The sequence below is a fragment of the Hypanus sabinus genome, chromosome 9, assembly GCF_030144855.1.
Source record: "Hypanus sabinus isolate sHypSab1 chromosome 9, sHypSab1.hap1, whole genome shotgun sequence".
NCBI lineage: Eukaryota > Metazoa > Chordata > Chondrichthyes > Myliobatiformes > Dasyatidae > Hypanus > Hypanus sabinus.
This window is the reverse complement of record NC_082714.1, coordinates 21,411,919-21,432,329: the sequence shown is the minus strand read 5'-3', so window position 1 is coordinate 21,432,329 and position 20,411 is coordinate 21,411,919.

Below are 20,411 nucleotides of genomic sequence, written 5' to 3'. Positions count from 1 at the left end.
TTCGATTTACTACGCTGACGTTGTTCTGCGCGGAGTTTCTCTTTCTAATGAAATTAGACCGCCGTCTGTTTATTTATACCGTATGCCTACACTTTGAACTGCGGTTCTGATAATTGTATTTTTGATGAAGGGCTCGGGTTGCTATTTCAGCGGTTTGAGCCTGCTCAAATAAATCTAGGAACACGCTTCATGAAAGTAAACAAAACTTAAACTAGGAGAACGGAGAAATGTGGAAGAAGTTCACGAGTTTACTCTCGGCGTCGCTATAATTTAGAATGCGCTGTTTGAAAGGAGGTGGAAATAAAATTTTATAGCATCTTTCTGAGAAATTGATAGACACTTGGAATGGAGGAAGGTGTTAGCAAGTAATAATTTCAACAGCAATCCGACTTCAGACCTGAAGGTGGATAGTGGATCAAGTTTAAAATGCAGCTCGGAACAATGGTGTTCTTGGAACTGCAGAACAGAATCGATTGCAAACATATCAACACTCCACTGACCTGAGATGTCTGCAAACGCATGAATGCGGCCCACTGTCAGTGGGTATTAGCATTCATTTTGGATGCCTGGAGTACTGAGCAGAAGATTTTGATTGGCTAGCTTTGCGGCAAGTCCACTCGAGGCGTTCGCTTCACCGTCCAGATCCTGCTGCTAATCTGTGTACGGTGTTGTGAACCAGCCAACCAGATCACAACGTCGAATCAACTTTCATTTGTTCCCCAGTGGAGTATATAAGCCAGGGGAGACAACACCCCGAACTGTGCCCTGATGATGCCTTCCTGATTGGAGCCAATATGTCTGCAAACATTTTGCCAAGCTCAGCGATCAACCAAAAATAGCCAACCGGTGCTACCAATATTCCGCAATATTTCAAGTAGAACAGTCTTGCTGTTGCCACTGATCTTTAGCGTATAAGATGTCATGTAGTATTGGATCAGCCAAGCGTATCTTCCGAGAGTGCCTCCAGTGTTATTCCTACTTGTTTGGCTGAATTTGTCTACGAGCTTCAGTGTCTCTCGTAGACACAGTAGAATTAACCGTCACGGTAGAATTAACTGGAAATCTCCTTTAAAGGAACAACAGAGGTGAAATGGGCTGAATGTTCTACAAAGGAAAGCTTGATGGTTGTAAGAGGCTAGCCAATAGGATAAAATGAAAAATACTTCCCATTTATATGACAGAGTTCAATCTCATATTCAGCAACCCAAAGCAAAAGTCTTGACCCAAAATGTCCACTGTCCAGTTCCCCCTGTGGATGCTGCCTGATCCCACTGTTCCTCCATAAGTTTATTTTGTTCTTGCTCAGTCACTGCCTTGATTCCCTTCAATTCCCGTGGATTCAAGCTTGGACCTGGTTCACTGGCTGGTGAGGTAAATGCGAGGCCGGGAGACTTTATCTTAGAAGCTGCCGGACGGGACAGGTAGGTGGGTAGTTCATGAACTAATTCACCCTTTCTGCCACTTACCTCTGCCCACTGCAATTGAATGGACTCAGCAGTCGGCGGCCGTCAATCCCAGGGGATCATGGGTTTGTGCCTCTGATGGACCGTGTCCTCTCCAGGGCACAAGCCTGAGTGGGAAGATTAGAAGAACTGATTATTGTCCATGCAGTGGGTTACCGCTCTCCACGTCACTGCTGTAGCCCAAGGGAAGGGCAAGGACTGATACAGCTTGGCACCGGTGTCGTCGCAGAGGTTGCCAGAGTGAAGTTGTAAACAACATCAAACTGCCTTAGGGACCCCGGCTCCAGATTTCTTCCTCAGGGTTTACTCCCGAAGCCTTTCCCATGGGTGGGTCTGGCCGCAAGACAGCAGAGGTTAAAAATCAGAGATTTCCTTCTCCTAGGCGGGCTGCCATCCAAGGCTGATGAGACCCGACTGGTTTTGAGGCGCCAGTCGTCCGCCTTTGCCCCTTCTCTTGTCAGTAGAAACAGTTCCGCCAGATCTAGTAGCTAAGCCACACGTGAAGGCCAAGAGGTTGTCAGAGGGTGTTAGAGACACACACCATTTGGAGCACTTTATAGGAATCAGAATCAGGTTTATTATCATTGACATATGACATGAAATTTGTTAACTTAGCAGCAGCAGTTCAATGCAATACATAATCTAGCAGGGAGAGAAAATAATAATAAATTAAAACATAATAAATAAACAAATAAATCAATTACATATTTTGAAGATTATTTAAAAATGTGCAAAAACAGAAATACTGTATATTAGAAAACTGAGGTAGTGTCCAAAGCTTCAAATTCCATTTAGGAATCTGATGGCAGAGGGGAAGAAGCTGTTCCTGAATCACTGAGTGTGTGCCTTCAGGCTTCTGTACCTCCTACCTGATGGTAACAATGAGAAAATAGCATGCCCTGGGTGCTTTTTCTAAGCTTGTGATTATGACTTGGAATTACTAAACTGATGTTACTTTTTTTTTAACTACAGATGCTGAAAATCAAAGATAAAAGAAAACAAATGCTGGAAATAGTGAGCAGATCAGATGAATCAGAATCAGGTTTATTATCACAGGCATATGTCATGAAATTTGTTGTTTTGTTGCAGTATAATGTAGTGCAATATATAATAATAAAAATCTATAAATTACAATAAGTATATGTATATACAGTATGTATGTATGTGTGTGTACATAATTAAGTTAAATAAATAGTGCAAAAAGTGAACGAAGAGAAAGAAATGATAAAAGATTAACGAGGTAGTGTACATGCATTCATTGTCCACTCAGAAAATCTGATGGTGGAGGGGAAGAAGCTGTTCCTAAAATATTGAGCATTTGTCTTCTGGCTCCTGTACCACTTCCTTGATGGTACCAATGAGAAGGGGGCATTTTCTGGGTAATGGGGGTCCTTAATGATGGATTTCCGTAGGAAAAGGAAGTTAACAGTTAGGTCAGAGATGCTTTGTTAAAACCTTGGTTCTGGAATCCTTTCATTTTCTTTATTTTGGCATAGGTCTTAAGTTGAAGAGCTTCTCATTAGTCCTATCAATTAGTTCCACGGCAGTGAGAAGGGTTGAAACAAGACAATGATATATTGTATCATTTATTATTACTTGTCTGCCCTTAGATTACTTCATTTGTGAACCTATTGCCTTAGTTATGGTTTGTGTGCCATTACGAATCAAAGAGACATAGAGTTCTGCAGTCAACCCTGAGAAAGGCGTTCCACTGTACTCCCTGATTAACTGCTGTTGAAATGGAGGAAATGCTGCAGGTAATTTGTGCAAACAACCTTCCACAAATAGTGATGCAATAATGGGCAAACATTTGCTTTCTGTGCTGTTGGACTGAGAAAATGAAAATTCTCATTCTCTTTCCTTTGAAATAGTGCCATCTGACCTTTCACACCATTTGAGAGAGTAAACATGAGAAAGTCTGCAGATGTTGGAAATCCAAAGCAACACACACAAAGCGCTGGTGAAACTCAGCAGGTCAGGCAGCAGCTATGGAAACGAAAGAAAGAGTCGACGTTTCAGGCTAAGACCCTTCCTCAGGACTGAGGAGGAAGGGGGGAAGACACCAGATTAAAAAGGAGGGGGGAGGGGAAGGAGGATAGCTATAAGGTGATAGGTGCAACCAGGTTCCCCTCCTGCTTCCAGTCCCCTCTCCCATCAGATTCCTTCTTTTCCAGCCCTTGACCTTTTCCACCCACCTGGTTTCACCTTTCCCCTTCCTTTCCCTCCCCCATCGTTTTAATCTGGAGTCTTCCCCCTTCCTTCTCAGTCCTAAATTTAGCCATCTGGCGCTAAGGTCATGGGGGGGGGGGGGGGGGTTCCAAAGAGCAATCTTCAACAGTGGAGCTGAAAGAAGATGACGACACACCACAATGGCAGTGAAGGTGGAGGAAGGCTGCAGCAGTGAAAGGTCTTTGCTTGTCTTGCACTCCACGCCACTGGACCCAGACCCCGATTTGTCAAGGACCGTGGGGTGGCTGCTGGTGCATGAGCATCTCCATGTTAAACAAAGTCACAAACAGGCATTCTCCTTTAAGGGGATACACCCTAACATCATGAAAACCCACTAATAGACAACGTCCTTGGAGAACATAATGCTTAACTTGAGTGATCACACTACTTACAGTGTATTTATTTATTTAACTATCTATTTATTTATCTTTCTACCTATCTATCTCCATCCGTCTGGGTAGCCTCCAACCTGATGGTATGAACATTGATTTCTCTAACTTCCATTAATGCCCCTCCTCCCCTTCTTACCCCATCCATTTATTTCTCTCTCTCTCCCCCCCCTTTTTTTTCTTTTTCTTTCTCTGCCCCTCTCACAATCATTCCTTGCCTGCTCTCCATCTCCCTCTGGTGCTCCCCTCCCCTTTCTTTCTCCCTAGGACTCCTGTCCCATGATCATTTCCCTTCTCCAGCTGTGTATCCCTTTCACCAATCACCTTTCCAGCTCTTAGCTTCATCCCTCCCCCTCCTGTCATCTCCTATTATTTCAGATTTCCCCCTCCCCCTCCCACTTTCAAATCTCTTACCAACTTTTCTTTCAGTTAGTCCTGACGAAAGGTCTCAGCCCGAAACGTCAACTGTACTTCTCCCTATAGATGTTGTCTGGCCTGCAGCGTTCCACCAGCATTTTATGCGTGTCTCTATTTATTTATTTATTGAGATACACCATGGAATATCTCCTTCTGGCCTTTCGAGCCATGCCATCCCCAGATTTAATCCTAGCCAAATCATGGGACAATTTACAAAGACCAATTAACTTAACCAACTGATACATCTTTGGATTGTGGGAGGAAACCAGAGCACTCGAAGGAAACCCATGTGGTCATGCCGAGATCATACAAACTTCCTACGAGCAGCAGCAGGGCCTAGACAGTAAGCCCATAGGATATAGGAGCAGAATTAGGCCATTTGGCCCATCAATTCTGTTCTGCCATTTCATCATGGCTGATCCTGTTTCCCTCTCAGCCCCCCATCTCCTCCCTTCACCCTTTATCCGTTCATGCCCTGACCAATCAGGAATCTTATCAATCTCTGCCTTAAATATACATAAAGACTTGCCCTCCACAGCTGCCTGTGGCAATGTAGTCCAGAGATTCACCACGCTCTGGCTAAAGAAATTTCTCCTCATCTTCGTTCTCAAAGTACGCCCCTCTATTCTGAGGCTGTGTCCTCAGAATACAATATACATAGACTTCTGGTCTTAGACTCTTTCACCATAGGAAACATCCTCTCCACAACCACTCTATCAAGGCCTTTCATCGTTGGATTGGTTTCCTGTCCTGTCCGTACTGCACCGAGCGCCGCCACTGGGCTATAAACGTGCAGGAGCAGTGTGTGGTTAAGTGTCTTGCTCAAGGACACACACGCTGCCTCGGCTGAGGCTTGAACTAATGACCTTCAGATCGCCAGCCCAAAGCCTTAACCACTTGGCCATGCCAAGAATGAGGTCACCCATCATTCTTCTGAATTCTAGTGAACCCAGGTAAAGCGTTGTACTAACCAATATTGTACGGGTGTTTCCTTTAATCATCCACCTGAAGCACACATAGGGTCATCACCAGTACAAATCAGGGCATCATTGCTGGCTTGAAGCCCCCTTGCAAAACACAGATGTGTCTGACAATGGGACATGGGAGGGCAGAGAAGTATTGGCAAGGACCAAAAAACTGTTGACAAGAGCAGGCTTTTTTATTTGTGTGGCCTTTGCACTTTATTTGCCTGCCTGAAGTACACTTCCTCTGTAACTGCAACACGATATTCAACATTCTACTTTTCATTTTTTACTACCTTCATGTACCTTTGAATGGTATGGTATATCTGAAGGGCATGGCAACAAAAGCTTTTCACATGCAACAATAATAAACCAGTAACAATACCTCCAAACTTTGTTCATCCATTTTACAGGATTTGGGTGTTTCTCACAATGCCACTATTTATTGCTCAGACCTAATTATTCTTGAATTGAATGGCTTGCTGGGTCTGTTCAGGGGAGCATTTAAGGACCAGCCATCTTGATAGGTTCACAGTCACACGACTCCCAGGTTTCTTCCCCGCAGTTTATCAGTGCATGAGATTTTTTTTTCAATAGTCTGGTTGTTTTGCTGTTCTCATCACATATAATTAGTATTTATATTTTCTAAAAATTCAGATTATGTTTTGGATTGTGATCTCCATAGCTGCGATAATGGGATTTGAACCTGATATCCCCAGGTTTCTCATCCAGGCTCTTTGGGTTTTGAGCTGCGAGAAGTAATGGGCAGGAAAACATTTACTCACGTTGTAAATATGAGCTAGACTAATAAAATGAAAGAAAAATACTGAATGTCAGGCAGTATTTTAGGAGATAGTATTATCATTTCAAATTAAGACGGAGACACATACTGTATAGATATGATGAACCTGTAAATTTGAATTCACATACATATTTTACAAAGCCATAAATACAGGAGTATAATTACACGTATGTTTCCTGTATATATTATTGAGTGTTCAGTCATACAGTATATTGTTTATGGAGCCGTCTTTATCCAGATTTATGATGTAATTTAATTAAACTAACAGACTAGCGGCCCTGAAGCACTGCATTCCTCGGCTCTGCATTCCAGTCTCCCAGTTGAAGCTTTCTACTTCCTTGCCGATCAGAAACAGAATCAGGTTTGTTGTCACTGACATAAGCTATGAAATTGGTCGTTTCGTGCATCAGTACAGCACAGGCATAACAGTCTACTACAAATGACAATAAAAGTAAATAAATAAATAGTGCGGAAGTGGAATAATGAGTTAGTGCTTGTCAGTTCATGGACTATTGAGAAATCTGATGGCAGAGGGGAAGAAACTGTTCCTAGAACATTGAGTGTGGGCCTTCAGACTCCTGGACCTCCTGGTGAGAAGATGGCACGCCATGGATGCTGAGGGTCCTTCATGGTGGAGGCCTCCTGATTGAGTCACTGCTTTTTGAAGATGTCCTTGATGGTGAGGAGGCTTGTGCCCATGATGGAGCTGGTCGAGTCTACAATCCTCTGTAGCCACTTAAAATCCCGTGCATTGGCACCTCCATACCAAGCAGTGGCGCAACCAATCGGTGTGATTCCGTGGTACATCTGTGGAAACTACTGGAGTCTTTGGTGACATACCAAGCCTCCTAGTGAAGTATAGCAACCGGTGGTGACTTCAGCATGACTGCATCAACATGTTGGGCCCAGTAGAGATCTCCTGAAATGTTGAAGCTCTGCCTTAAAAACATTCAAACGTTCCGCATCCACCACTCATTGAGGAAGCGAGTTCCAACACTCACAATCCTCCAAAAAAAAATTGTCAACACTTTCTCGGTCAAGCCCTTATTTTTAAACAATGACCCGTTGTTTTGGTGTGGATAGGTGCTTGAGGGAAAATACTTTCCAGGGACTAAGGAGGGATGAGTTGAGGGTGGAGACTAATGGGAGTGGTTTACTAGGAGTCAAAAAAGACTAGAGCATTTTCTATGTTGTAGCAATTATATGACTCAAGGTAGGTAAATTTTTTTTGAATTCTTTACCTAAGAGAGCTTTGAGGGCTGCTTTGAAAGCATTAAAAGGTGGGTCAGAAGATGAACTGAGATTAAGTATGAGCCAATAAAAACACAAAATGCTGGCAGAACTCAGCAGGCCAGACAGCATCTATGGGAGGAGGTAGTGATGACGTTTCGGGCCGAAACTCATCATCAGGAGGCAGGAGGGCATCAGGAGTATGAGCCATGATATTAGTGAATGGTAAAACAAGACACTCTTGCATAATCACAAACAAGAAAAAATCTGCAGATGCTGGAATTCCAAGCAACGTACACAAAATACAGGAGGAACTCAGCAGGCCAGGCAGAATCTATGGAAAAAACTACGATGTTTTGGGCTGAGACCTGCCAAAGGATACTCCAGCATTGTGTTCTTAGGTTATTAAATTACACCAGCTGGCAGTAAATCATATATTATTCCTTTATCTGAATTTCATCTCTCAGATATCTAACCACATTATTAACATACTTATCTTAGCTTCCTACAAACAAACAAGGAAAAAATTTTCAGATTACCTTGTTAAACATTCGTGCTTTGCATGTATTGGAACAATTGTGTAACTATAGTAGTGAGCCGGGTCCCTCAGTATAAACAATGGAAACACATTCCAGCATTGTCAAAGCAACAAGGACAAAATGTTCAAGCCTTGGGCATTGCTGAGATAAAATATTTGGGCCTGAGTTGCAACATACTTCTTGCCTGTAAAGTAGACACTTTCATCATACAAGAGAAATTACATATCAGAGGTATACACTTTGTGGCCATTTTATTAGGTACAAGAGTGTAATACGAGGTTATCTATGTTACTGTCGCCTTCCTGTCAGCTTAAAGCAGTCTGGCCATTCTCCTCTGACATCTCTCATTAACAAGGCATTTCTACCCACAGAACTGTCACTCACTAGATTTTTTGCACCATTCTCTGTAAACTTTAGAGTCTGTTGTGCATGAAAATCCCAGGAGATCAGCAGTTTCTGAGATACTCAAACCAACAATCATTCCATGGTCAAAGTCACATTTCTTCCCCATTCTGATGTTTGGTTTGATCTTGACAATGTCTGCATGCTTGTATGCGTTGAGTTACTGCAACATGATTGGCTGGTTAGATATTTGCATTAACAAGCGGGTGTACAAGTGTACCTAAAAAAGAGGCCACAGTGTGTACTAGTCACCTTCATTGTACAAGAGAAATACAGAAGATATAAAACCAAAGGATAAAGGTAGTACCTAAGTTCCCTATCATCGTTTTTCCTTTACACCCAATTCCAGGCCATTCTATAATCCTCTTTCCTCGCTCTTCGTCTTGAACCTTGATGCAGTCATTAGGGAGAAGAGCAAGAGTCGAGGGCCCTCACTGGACACTGAGGGTCAGGTCAGGGCCCTGTGCAACAGAATTTCAAAAGCATAGTTTAAGGACCAAATATGAGTGGGATTGATAGGTTGTAAGAAAATTAATGGTACATACTGTGCAAAAGTTTTCGGCCTGCTAGATATTTTGCATGGTATCAGATGATATGGCCTCCACAGAGCCCAGATCTCAACATCATCGAGGCTCTCTGGGATTATCTGGAGAGAGAGGAGAAAACTAGACAGCCAAAGTCTACAGAAAAACTGTAGCACATTCTCCAAGATGCTTGGAATAACCTCCCAGCCGATTTCCTTATAAAACAGTGCACCTAAGAGAATTGATGCAGCTTTAAGGGCAAGGGGAGGTCACACTAAATATTGATTTGAACAACAACACACACAAAATGCTGGTGGAACACAGCAGGCCAGGCAGTATCTATAAGGAGAAGCACTGTCGACGTTTCGGGCCGAGACCCTTCGTCAGGACTAACTGAAAATATTGATTTGACTTAGTTTTTACTGTTTACCACTCTTTAAAGTGTTTTTCTTATACTTAGAAGCATTTCATTTCATTATTTTTGAAAGCATCTTCGCTGTACAGAATTTTTTACGTTCCTGTACAGTGCTGTATTGAATTGATAAATGTAGAAAAGATACACCATAAATACAAATGGTACACATATTAAAAATAAATATCCATCCATATGTTTTTGTACCACCCCTCTAGGCTGTACCCGCCCCCATTCCCTTTATCTGTAATTGTTCCACCGAGCTTTCCACTGCTCTATTTCTCGCTTTGCCTTTACAAACTTTCCCAAGGCCATTTTAGTGAGTTTCAGCCACTTCTCCAACCAAGGCACAATTACCAGTCCTCTGATCTGTCAAAATCTGAAAATGTTTTTTTTTTCTGACACTAAGAAACAAGTACAAATGATTAAAAACACAAAATTAAAATGATGTTTAAAACTAAAATCAAATAGAAGTACCAGTAAATAAAGTATTTAAAACCATTGGTCATATCACAAATATATAAACAGAACAGAACTTACTTTTTTTCCTTGTCATAGAACAGAGATTATGGAACACTATAGCACAGTACAGGACCTTCAGCCCATTTATGTTGTGCCAAACTTTTAACCTACTCTAAGATCAATCTATCCCTTCCACCCTGCATTGACCTATCATTCATGTGCCCCTCTAAGAGTGTCTTAAATGTCCCTAATGTGTCTACCTCTAACACCAACCCAGCAGGGTGTTCCATACACCCTGCACTCTCAGATCCCTCCTCTTGGCTCTCCTGGACAAAAATAAAGTTTTTCCAGGAAAGGCCAAACTGTAAGGAGGATCTAAACAAATAAGCCAGCAAAAATGCCCTGCACTTTGGAACCCCTTCCCCAATTACTATCACTTCCCTGTGTACAGCTGCATCTCCCCTATCATCCCTAGTGACAACCTACAAGGCTCTAAGCAGTGATTGCTCCAGAAATTTGACCCTTAAAATGCAGCTTTGACATTCATATCCCTGTTACCTGCTGGCTGATTGCAGCTTAATCACATTCTTTATCTTCACCCCTTCGTTTTCTGACAGCTAAAACTCTGCTGTGGCTATCAGTAGTTACTCTCCGGTCAGGGGCACCAGCAAGTTAAATGTGTCAGGCTCACAGGTCCTCTCATCGACGTATGAGAGGGATTGGGGTGAGGGCTGTTTGAATGACCTCACTCCAGTGGCACCCCCTTCCAAACTGTCCAGTCGATGACTGGCCCAACCACTGAAAGGGCCCAGTTCATTTGTATTCACTCTGGGGGTGACTGCCTTCAGGGGCTCCATGGATTTTTTTTATTTTCTTGGTCTGCCATGCCATCGAAGTTGTGGAAGCTGGTGTCTCTGCTGTAACTTGGATCCCTTCCCACCTACTACACCAATATCTTTTTTTCTGATCTGAGCGATACCATCTGCCATCAGCGGTTCACAGTTACTGCCGGCTCTGCTCAGTGTTGGCCGTGGGCTTGCTTCTACCGGGTGTGGTCAGATCTGGTGCAGCTGGCTGCTGTTCAACACTTGGGTGGGTTCTCTGCAATGACACTGTCACGGGGCACACTCAATCTCTCGATCGATCTGTGGGGGCGACAGGAAGGTGAGTCACTCAGTGTTTCCACCGGCTGACTCACCGGGACTGCACACCAACACTGGTGCACCAACTGTGGTTCTATCCACCTGGGAGTGAAGAGAGGAAGGTGTGAGAATCACTCACCAAAACAGGCAGCCTTTTCAGCCAGCTCTCTAACCTGGTCACCTGGCTGAGGGAGGACAATCTTTTTCTCCCTCTGATTCACAATATGTTGCTGCTGCTTTGATCAACCCCTGGCTACAGTGATCCTTCATATCTCCATGTAATCTTACTAACTTGGCATTTGTAGATCCTTGCTGTACGCTTGTAACTCCTGTTGCTTCTTGTTCTTCCACTGCTCTCCTCGCACTGATGTCTGCCCACTTGTTCCTCTCTGCTCCTCACTATCTCCTGTCTGATGAGCCTTTAATCTCAGCTCCCTCCTTAGACACCTAACAGCTCCTGACTGTGCTTGGCCCCCACCCTCGGGACCTCCTGCTATGATTCCCACTTATTGCCCTGTCTCTCCTCCCTGCTTGGGCCTGCTGTCTCTCTGAGGGCCATGTTAGCTGCTTTCCAGGCCTCACACGTTCGCAGTCCCTGTCTTGCCCACATTATTTCTCCTTTTCCTGATTCTATGATCACACCTGCCTTACTCAGTGTGTCTATCCCCAGGAAGGAAGCTTCATTGTTTGGGCACACCCAAGAACCTACAGGAAGCTGCGTTCCTTTAATCTCAAGTATCTGGGGCTGACTTCTCTCTGCCCACATTGTTTCACCTTCTGCACTGCTAATATAAATTGCTTCTCCAGTCGTGGGCAAGGGTAGATCAGATATCGATACTGACGGCCCTGCGTCCACTAACACTTCTCATTGGCGGCCCCCTAATAAACGTCTTGTGTACACCCCTGGGCGGCCACCACTGGCAATAGAGGCTGCCGTCAACCGTTTGTCTGACCTCAGTAGCTCTACAATCTAGCCAGAAGTCAAGTCGGAAAGAGACTTGACTTCTGTGGATTCTGCCCGTTTTGGTGAGTGATTCTCACACCTTCCTCTCACCCTTCTCCCTTCACTCGTGAAAGCAGTCTCTTTGTGGGTGAAGATGCTGCCTTGAACCACGGCCTGAGAAGCCACACCTGTAACAAATCATCGACTTTATCCTCCCTCATCTATTCCAGCAGTTCCTTGCTACGGGCTCTGGTTGCGAGCGCACAAAACAAGTCCTCTGTGACCTCACAGCGGCTACCTTACCACTTCCCTTCCCCTCCTCTGGTCTACCTCATTGGCCCATGACACTACTGTGAAGTAGGTTGACCCCACTGCTATCCCAAAATCTAGAACTTCCTAGTGGGCTGAGCTCTGGCCTTCCTTCAGTATTTTCTGGAAGACTGGGTCATTCCCCCCCCCCCAGGATTTCCCAGCCCTGAATTCACCTCATACTTTCAATATTTACATTCTGCATAATCCATAGCAAGTTCTTCAGCTCTCTGAACCACTGACATTATCGCTTCCCCTGTCCCCTCACCTCCCCCCAGTCACTGCCTCACTTCCCCTTGAAAAGAGTGGTATCTGTTTTCATTGCTAGTGTTCCTGGTAGTTGCCCATGTACCATCCTGCACCCCCTGGGCCATACTGTCCCACACGTTCCTCAGGCACTTGACTTTTACCAACTCCTAATAATATTGTAAATATCCAGTGTATGGGGAATACTCAGGGAGGGATAACTGAGTCTTGTTGAAAATGCTGAAGGTCAGACCTCTGCCCACCAAGAAGTTTTAGACTTTGGGATAGCGGTGGGATCGACCTACACTTCAATAGTATCATGAGTTGGTGCGATAGACCACAGGAGGGGTAGAGAAGTCAGAAAGTAGTTGCTATGACATCACGGAGCAGTTGCTTTGTGTGCCAGCAACTGGGGCACATGGCAAGGAACTGCTGGAATAGATGTGGGAGGGTAAAAGGGATTGATCGTTCGGGTGCATCTCGTGAATCTCAATCATTTTCTCGAGCTTGCTCCAGAATTCTGCATCCCTGCAGGCAACCTTATGTGAGAGCAACTCTGACAAAATGCACTGCTTCTCCCTGGGGGTGAAGGGCTTAAGGATGGTTGTAATCAAAGTCAAGGGCTGGCTCGTATTGTCAGGGCTCTCGACCTATCATTGCCTGACCTCAACCTATGCCATCCCCACAGATATATCTGGATATAACTCTCCCTCAAATATCTCCACACTAATTCCCACACTATGCAAAATATAAATGATAGATAAAAATTAAACAGTACACCTTTAAAACTGCAGTGTATGTACTCTGCAATCTGCCACTTACGTGTATCTGAACTCATAACGCCTGGTGTCCACCTTTGCATTTAAAACTGTTACACCAAGGCTTCAGACTTACCCTTAAAACACAAAACACACTCACGAACATGTCTTCGACAATACAGTACCGTGAATGAGTATACATGCACCCTACTGACGTCCCAAATGGTCAGTAACTTTCTGTCGTAACTAGTGGCCCTGTCTCACCAAATTAACACAACAATGTCTAGTCTCTTACCGAAACACACACACACACACACTACTACACTTGGAGGCAAAGTTAAGCTCGCATGCTGAGCTCGTAGACTTCATTAACTTTACCTCCAACTTTCACCCTGCCCTCAAATTTACCTGGTCCATTTCCGACACCTCCCTCCCCTTTCTTGATCTTTCTGACTCCATCTCTGGAGACGGCTTATCTACTGATATCTACTATAAGCCTACAGACTCTCACAGCTACCTTGTCTATTCCTCTTCCCACCCTGTCTCTTGCAAAAATGCCATCCCCTTCTTGCAATTCTTCCATCTCTGCCACATCTGCTCTCAGGATGAGGCTTTTCATTCCAGGACGAAGGAGATGTCTTCCTTTTTAAACAAAGGGTCTTCCCTTCGTCCATCATCTACTCTGGTCTCAAACGTATCTTTCCCATTTCCCGCACATCTACCCTTACCCCATCCGCCTGCCATCACACTCAGGATAGGGTTCCCCTTGTCCTCACCTACCACCCCACCAGCCTCAGGGTCCAACGTATAATTCTCCATAACTTCCGCCACATCCAACAGGATCCCACTACCAAGCATATCTTTCCCTCCCCCCACTTTTCTGCTTTCCACAGGGATCGCTCCCTACACGACTCCCTTGTCCATTCATTCCCCACCCCCCATCCCTCCCCACCGATCTCCCTCCTGGCACTTATCCTTGTAAGCGGAACAAGTGCTACACCTGCCCTTACACTTCCTCCCTCACCACCATTCAGGGCCCCAGACAGTCCTTCCAGGTGAGGCGACACTTCACCTGTGAGTCGGTTGGTGTGGTATACTGCGTCCGGTGCTCCCGGTGTGGCCTTTTATATATTGGTGAGACCCAACGCAGACTAGGAGACCGTTTCGCTGAACAACTATGTTCTGACCACCAGAGAAAGCAGGATCTCCCAGTGGCCACACATTTTAATCCCATGTTCCATTCCCATTCTGATATGTCTATCCATGGCCTCCTCTACTGTCGAGATGAAGCCACACTCGGGTTGGAGGAACAACACCTTATATACCGGCCGGGTAGCCTCCAACCTGATGGCATGAACATTGACTTCCATTAATGCCCCTCCCCTTTTTACCCCATCCCTGACATATTTATAGTTTTTTCCTCCTCCTCTTTTTTCTCTCTCTCTCTGCCCATCACTTTGCCTGTTCTCCATCTCCCTCCATCTCCCATGATCCTTTCCCTTCTCCAGCTCTGTATCCCTTTTGCCAATCAGCTTTCCGGCTCTCAGCTTCACCCCACCCCCTCCAGTCTTCTCCTATCATTTACTATTTCCCCCTCCCCCTCCTACTTTCAAATCTCTTACTATTTTTCCTTTCAGTTAGTCCTGACGAAGAGTCTCGGCCCAAAATGTCAACAGTGCTTCTACCTATAGATGCTGCCTGGCCTGCTGTGTTTGTCGTGGTTTCTCGTGCCCCACAAATGACCAAGAGACGCAGAAGATTCTTCAATAAATGTTAAACTTTAACTTGCAAATCAAAGCTGAGACAGTCATTGAGCTAGTCGCTGATTGCCCACCGATCCTTGTACATAGCATTTTTTACAACAATCTCCTGGTTTAGTTGTATTAGCATATCCAATCAGTCTACAGTTGTGTATCACTAGTACATCAGCCATTATTGTTTCTACCCATTAACTTAATCATGTTCTAATCTACATCTTTTAGCTACCTCTCATTAACACACCATTATCTCCTACATTGTTAAGATTGGATACATACATAGCAAATAGCAAACACAAAGCTGACTACATAGTTTTGGTTACACAGCAAACAATGCAACTTTTATACTCCAATATATCCCCCTTTTGAGACACATAGGGTCTCACACAGAGAAGGAAGACTAAGAGTCCACACACAAAAGCCCCAATAAACTCAAGCACTTATTCCCAAATCTCGGGTTAAACTACAATTTTCTGTGCCAAGACCTCAAAGTATTCTCTCCCTGTTACCCTGGGCCGCTGAGCCAAAAACCTGCCCCTTTGTACCTGAGACAGGGAAAAAAAACTCAGAAGCCCTTACAATCTACTCCCACACTGTCATTGCACACAGGTTTTCACTGTTTCATAAATGGCTGCCATGGTCAGGAACCAATTCCTTCAGTTAACCTAACCCAAAACGGTGGTGACCATCAGACCAGCTGATAATGCCTCCTTTTAAACTATTTAATCAGCATGACGTACCATCAATAACTCTTGGAGACGGGAGGCGAACGATAGGGTTTTATTAACAGCAAGAGACCACCACACAACATCCTGGAGACTGAAGGGGGGAGCAGTGCCTCCAATCGCCTTTATCCAGGGGTCTGTGGGAGGAGCCACAGGAGCAGTCAGCGGAGGGGCGTGTCCAGACAGGTACACATAGTTTACCACACACCAGCACCACTGCAACAGGTTGCTACCCAGTGGCAACATATCGCACAACGTTTACTCAAATTCAGGCACAGAGGGAGATGTGACGTTGTTTCCGATGAATCTTTGGCGAAATGGCAAGGAGCCAAAATGTGACACGGATGTGAGATTACTGCATTCCTGGAGTTGGTGATGGAGATTTTTTTACAGGATCCTTTGAAAGTGGAACAAAGAAGCCAGAATGTCTCTGGGGGAACAATAAAACTACAGATGAAATCTTTGTCTTCCTGAGAAAGGGAATTATTGATTTGGAAACAAATCACAAAATCCACTGCATTCTGGAGCTGAGAAAAGATAAGCTGTTCTCAGGAATTGGCTGTGCTGTTTTACTTTGGTTATCTGATTGGGAAGTTAACAAATTTGAGTCATTCAGGATACCAACCAATGACTTTGATCTACAGCAACTATCGACTTAGCTAAGTGATTACAACCAATCTAGCCGGATATTTCAATTCCATGCCAAGGGAGTGCTGTTTTCTTGGAACTGGTATCTTTTGTTGTTCATTTAAATGGTCTTCTCAATAAATGGAAAATTATTGACCTTTGAATAACAGCGTATAAAAACAGCTCTGTCAAACCATGTAACTTGAATGCCACCCAAACAATAGGAGCTACATAATCCCAATTTCCGAACTGACTATACAGTCCTGATGAAGAGTTGCAGCACGAAATGTTGACTCTTTATTCCTCTCCATAGATGCTTCCTGACTTGCTGAGTTCCTCCAGCATTTTGTGTTTGTTACAATGGAAGTATTCTGTGAGACATACTGAGATGTCCTGAGAATATGAAATGGCCAAATAAATACAGATATTCTTCTCCTGACCCTATTATGTCAAAAAGAGATCAAACATTAGTCATGTCCAATAAAATAAAAATGAAATGGGTAATTTATTCTTCTGTGCTTCTTCTAGGAAATCTATTGAATGATTGTGTTGCATGCTGAAATTAAATTTTGTTTTTCTATTTTAAACAATCCAATCTAATTCCAACAAAATTTGGTCATCAGAACTATTAAAAAGGATTATTAAGAAACGCCATGAGGCTAAACACCCATCTAGTTCACCAGTGTCCTTCAAGTGAGGGAAGAGGTTAACAGCATCGCTTTGAGAACAAATTGTGCTTGATGGGCTGAATGGCCTCCTTCTATGTCATAGAGAACTGTGAGAAATAGTGAATACAATTTCTCCTCATGTAACTGCCTAAATATCAATCTGATGAGTACTTGGGGCTCTCATTCTAATGTCAATACAGTATACCCTCTCCTGGCTAAGGAGACCAAAACTGTGCACAATATACCATGCTCTCTTCTCCCTGCTGCCTTCGGAAGAATGTACAGGAGTCGCAGGACTCATACCAGCTGATTCAAGAGCAGTTATAACCCTTCAACCATCAGGCTTCTGATCCAGTGTGGATAACTTCACTCACCTCAGCATTCAAGTGATTCTACAACTTTTGGACTCACTTTCAAGGACCTTACAACTCATGCTCTCGGTATTATTTATTTACTTATTTATTAACTATTATTATTTTTGTATTTGCATATGCAACCCTCTCACCGGGGCTTGTATACAAACTCGGCTCGTCAGCTGACTCTGCTAACAGTCATGTGACTCAGCGGTGGGAAGGCCATCTTTCATAAACAATATACATCTAGGCACACGAGTGAATCTGCAGATGCTGGAAATAAATAAAAACACAAAATGCTGGCAGAACTCAGCAGGCCGGACAGATTCTATGGGAGGAGGTAGTGATGACGTTTCGGGCCGAGACCCTTCATCAGGAGTGAAGTAACATGGGATGGTGGAGAGGGGATAAGAAGTGGGGGGAGGGATGAAGTAGAGAGCTGGGAAGTGATAGGCTGGAGGGAAATGGGCGAGGGGGAAGGTGGAGAATAAAAGAGAAAGAAAGGTAGGGCTGGGGGGAGATTATAGTGAGGGGGGGGGAAAGAGAGAAAGAGAACCAGACTAAAATAATAGATAAAAGGATGACATCTCCTTTGTCCTAGAATGAAAGGCCTCATCCTGAGAGAAGATGCGGCGGAGGTGGAGGAATTGAGAGAAAGGGATAGCATTTTTGCAGGAGACAGGGTGGGAGGAGGAATAGTCTAGGTTATCTAGGTAAAGGGAATAGACTATCCCTTTCTCTCAATTCCTCCGCCTCCGCCGCATCTGCTCTCAGGATGAGGCCTTTCATTCTAGGACAAAGGAGATGTCCTCCTTTTTTAAAGAAAGGGGCTTCCCTTCATCCACTATCAACTCTGCCCTCCATCGCATCTCCCGTATTTCACACACCTCTGCCCTCACCCCATCCCCCTGCCAGTCCACCTGGTCCTCACCTATCACCCTACCAGCCTACAGATCCAACGTATAATCCTCCGTAACTTCCACCACCTCCACGTGATCCCACCACCAATCACATCTTCCCCTCCCCCCCCCACTCTCGGCTTTCCACAGGGATCGCTCCCTATGCGACTCCCTTCTCCATTCATCCTGCCCATCCCTCCCCACCGACCTCCCTCCGGGTACTCATCCCTGCAAATGGAAGAAGTGCTACACCTGCCCCCACACTTCTTCCCTCACCACCATCCCAGGCCCCAGACAGTCCTTTCAGGTGAGGCACCACTTCAACTGCGAGTCACTGGGGTGATATACTGTATCCGGTGCTCCCGATGTGGCCATTTATACATTGGGGAGACCCGCCGCAGACTGGGAGACCGTTTCGCTGAACACCGGCACTCAGTCCTCCAGCAGTGGTGGGATCTCCCAGTGGCCACACACTTCAATTCTACAGACCACTCCCACTCCAACATGTCTGTCCATGGCCTCCTTTACCGTCAAGATGAGGCCACACGCAGGTCGATGGAGCAATACCTTATCTCCCGCCTAGGTAGCCTCCTACCTGCCGGCATGAACATTCAACTCACAGACATCTGTTGATACCCCTGCCCCCCACTTACCCCCATCCCTATCTATTATTTTAGTCTGGTTCTCTTTCTCTCTCTTTTTTCCCCCCTCACTATAATCTCCCCCCAGCTCTACCTTTCTTTCTCTTTTACTCTCCACCTTCCCCCTCGCCCATTTCCCTCCAGCCTATCGCTTCCCAGCTCTCTACTTCATCCCTCCCCCCACTTCTTATCCCCTCTCCACCATCCCATGCTACTTCACTCCTGATGAAGGGTTTCAGCCCGAAACATCATCACTACCTCCCCCCATAGATGCTGTCTGGCCTACTGAGTTCTGCCAGCATTTTAAGTTTTTAATATACATCTAGGGTTGGTATGATTCGGGTTTCAACCAATTAAAGGAACCTCAATATTACCCACACACAATTATTGGTCAGCAAGAAATAACAGGTTGTACACCGTATAAAATTATAAAGGAAGTATATTTACCAGCTTTCAGCATTATCAAACAGTTAATAGGAAAAAAAAGGGACTATAACTGTTAAGGGAGTCCAATGTGCACATAAGCGTTGGAGGTCAAACTGGAGAAGTCAGGGTTGAATGCCCTTACGCACATGCCGGACTCACAGTCTGCATGAAAGCACTCATCACGTGCTGGACTTCCTTCAAAGTCCATCTCGAACAAACTGGCTCACTCAAGGCCCTTCCTCCTTGGAGCCATTCACAACGCACTTCTCGCAACAGGGACTCTCCTTCCAACAACATTCTGCAGCATCTTCCTTTCTGTCCAACTCCACTGCTCCTGCCAAAAGACCCCAGAAAATGACTACTGTCCATCACAAATATCTCTCCACCCAGCTCTCTCTAGACTCTTCTCCCGATCCCACTACCCTGACTGGCTGACACAACATTCCTAAGTTGAACAACGTGACTTCTTACCTATAGCCGAAACCAAAACATTCTACCAGTAGGACACATTGCTTTTGCAGAAAACTGCTAATATAAACTACCTCACAGCACAGCAGTAGAAAGCCTAACCAGGGGATTATACATAGTTTGTCTTCTTTTGCATGTTCTTTGTTTGTGTGTAGTTTTTCATTGATTCTATTGTACAGCATGTCTTTGTTTTACTGTGAAAGCCTTCACAAAATGCGTCTCAGGGTTGTATATGGTGACGTAATCGTACTTTGATAATAAACTTACTTTGGACAATAATCCTGCAAAAGGACCACAAACTTGGAGGCTTGCGTGCCCAATGACCCAAAGAGCTATGCTGGCTATAGTCAGAGCCTTGTGCTTGGGCTCTTGGTAGGGTCGCCCATGCCAGACATGTCAGAGGGGAGAGGCCAGACTAAAAGAGGTCTACCAGTTCTCCAGGTTTGGGGGGTTCAGCTCAGGGCTAGCAACCCTGACTGGTCAAAAAAAAAGTTACAGAAACAGCAATGAAGCCCATTCCATGCACTTACCACTCTCTGCGTAAAAAAAACTTACCTCTGACATCTCCTCTGTACCTACTGCCAAGCACCTTAAAACTGTGCCCTCTCATGCTAGCCA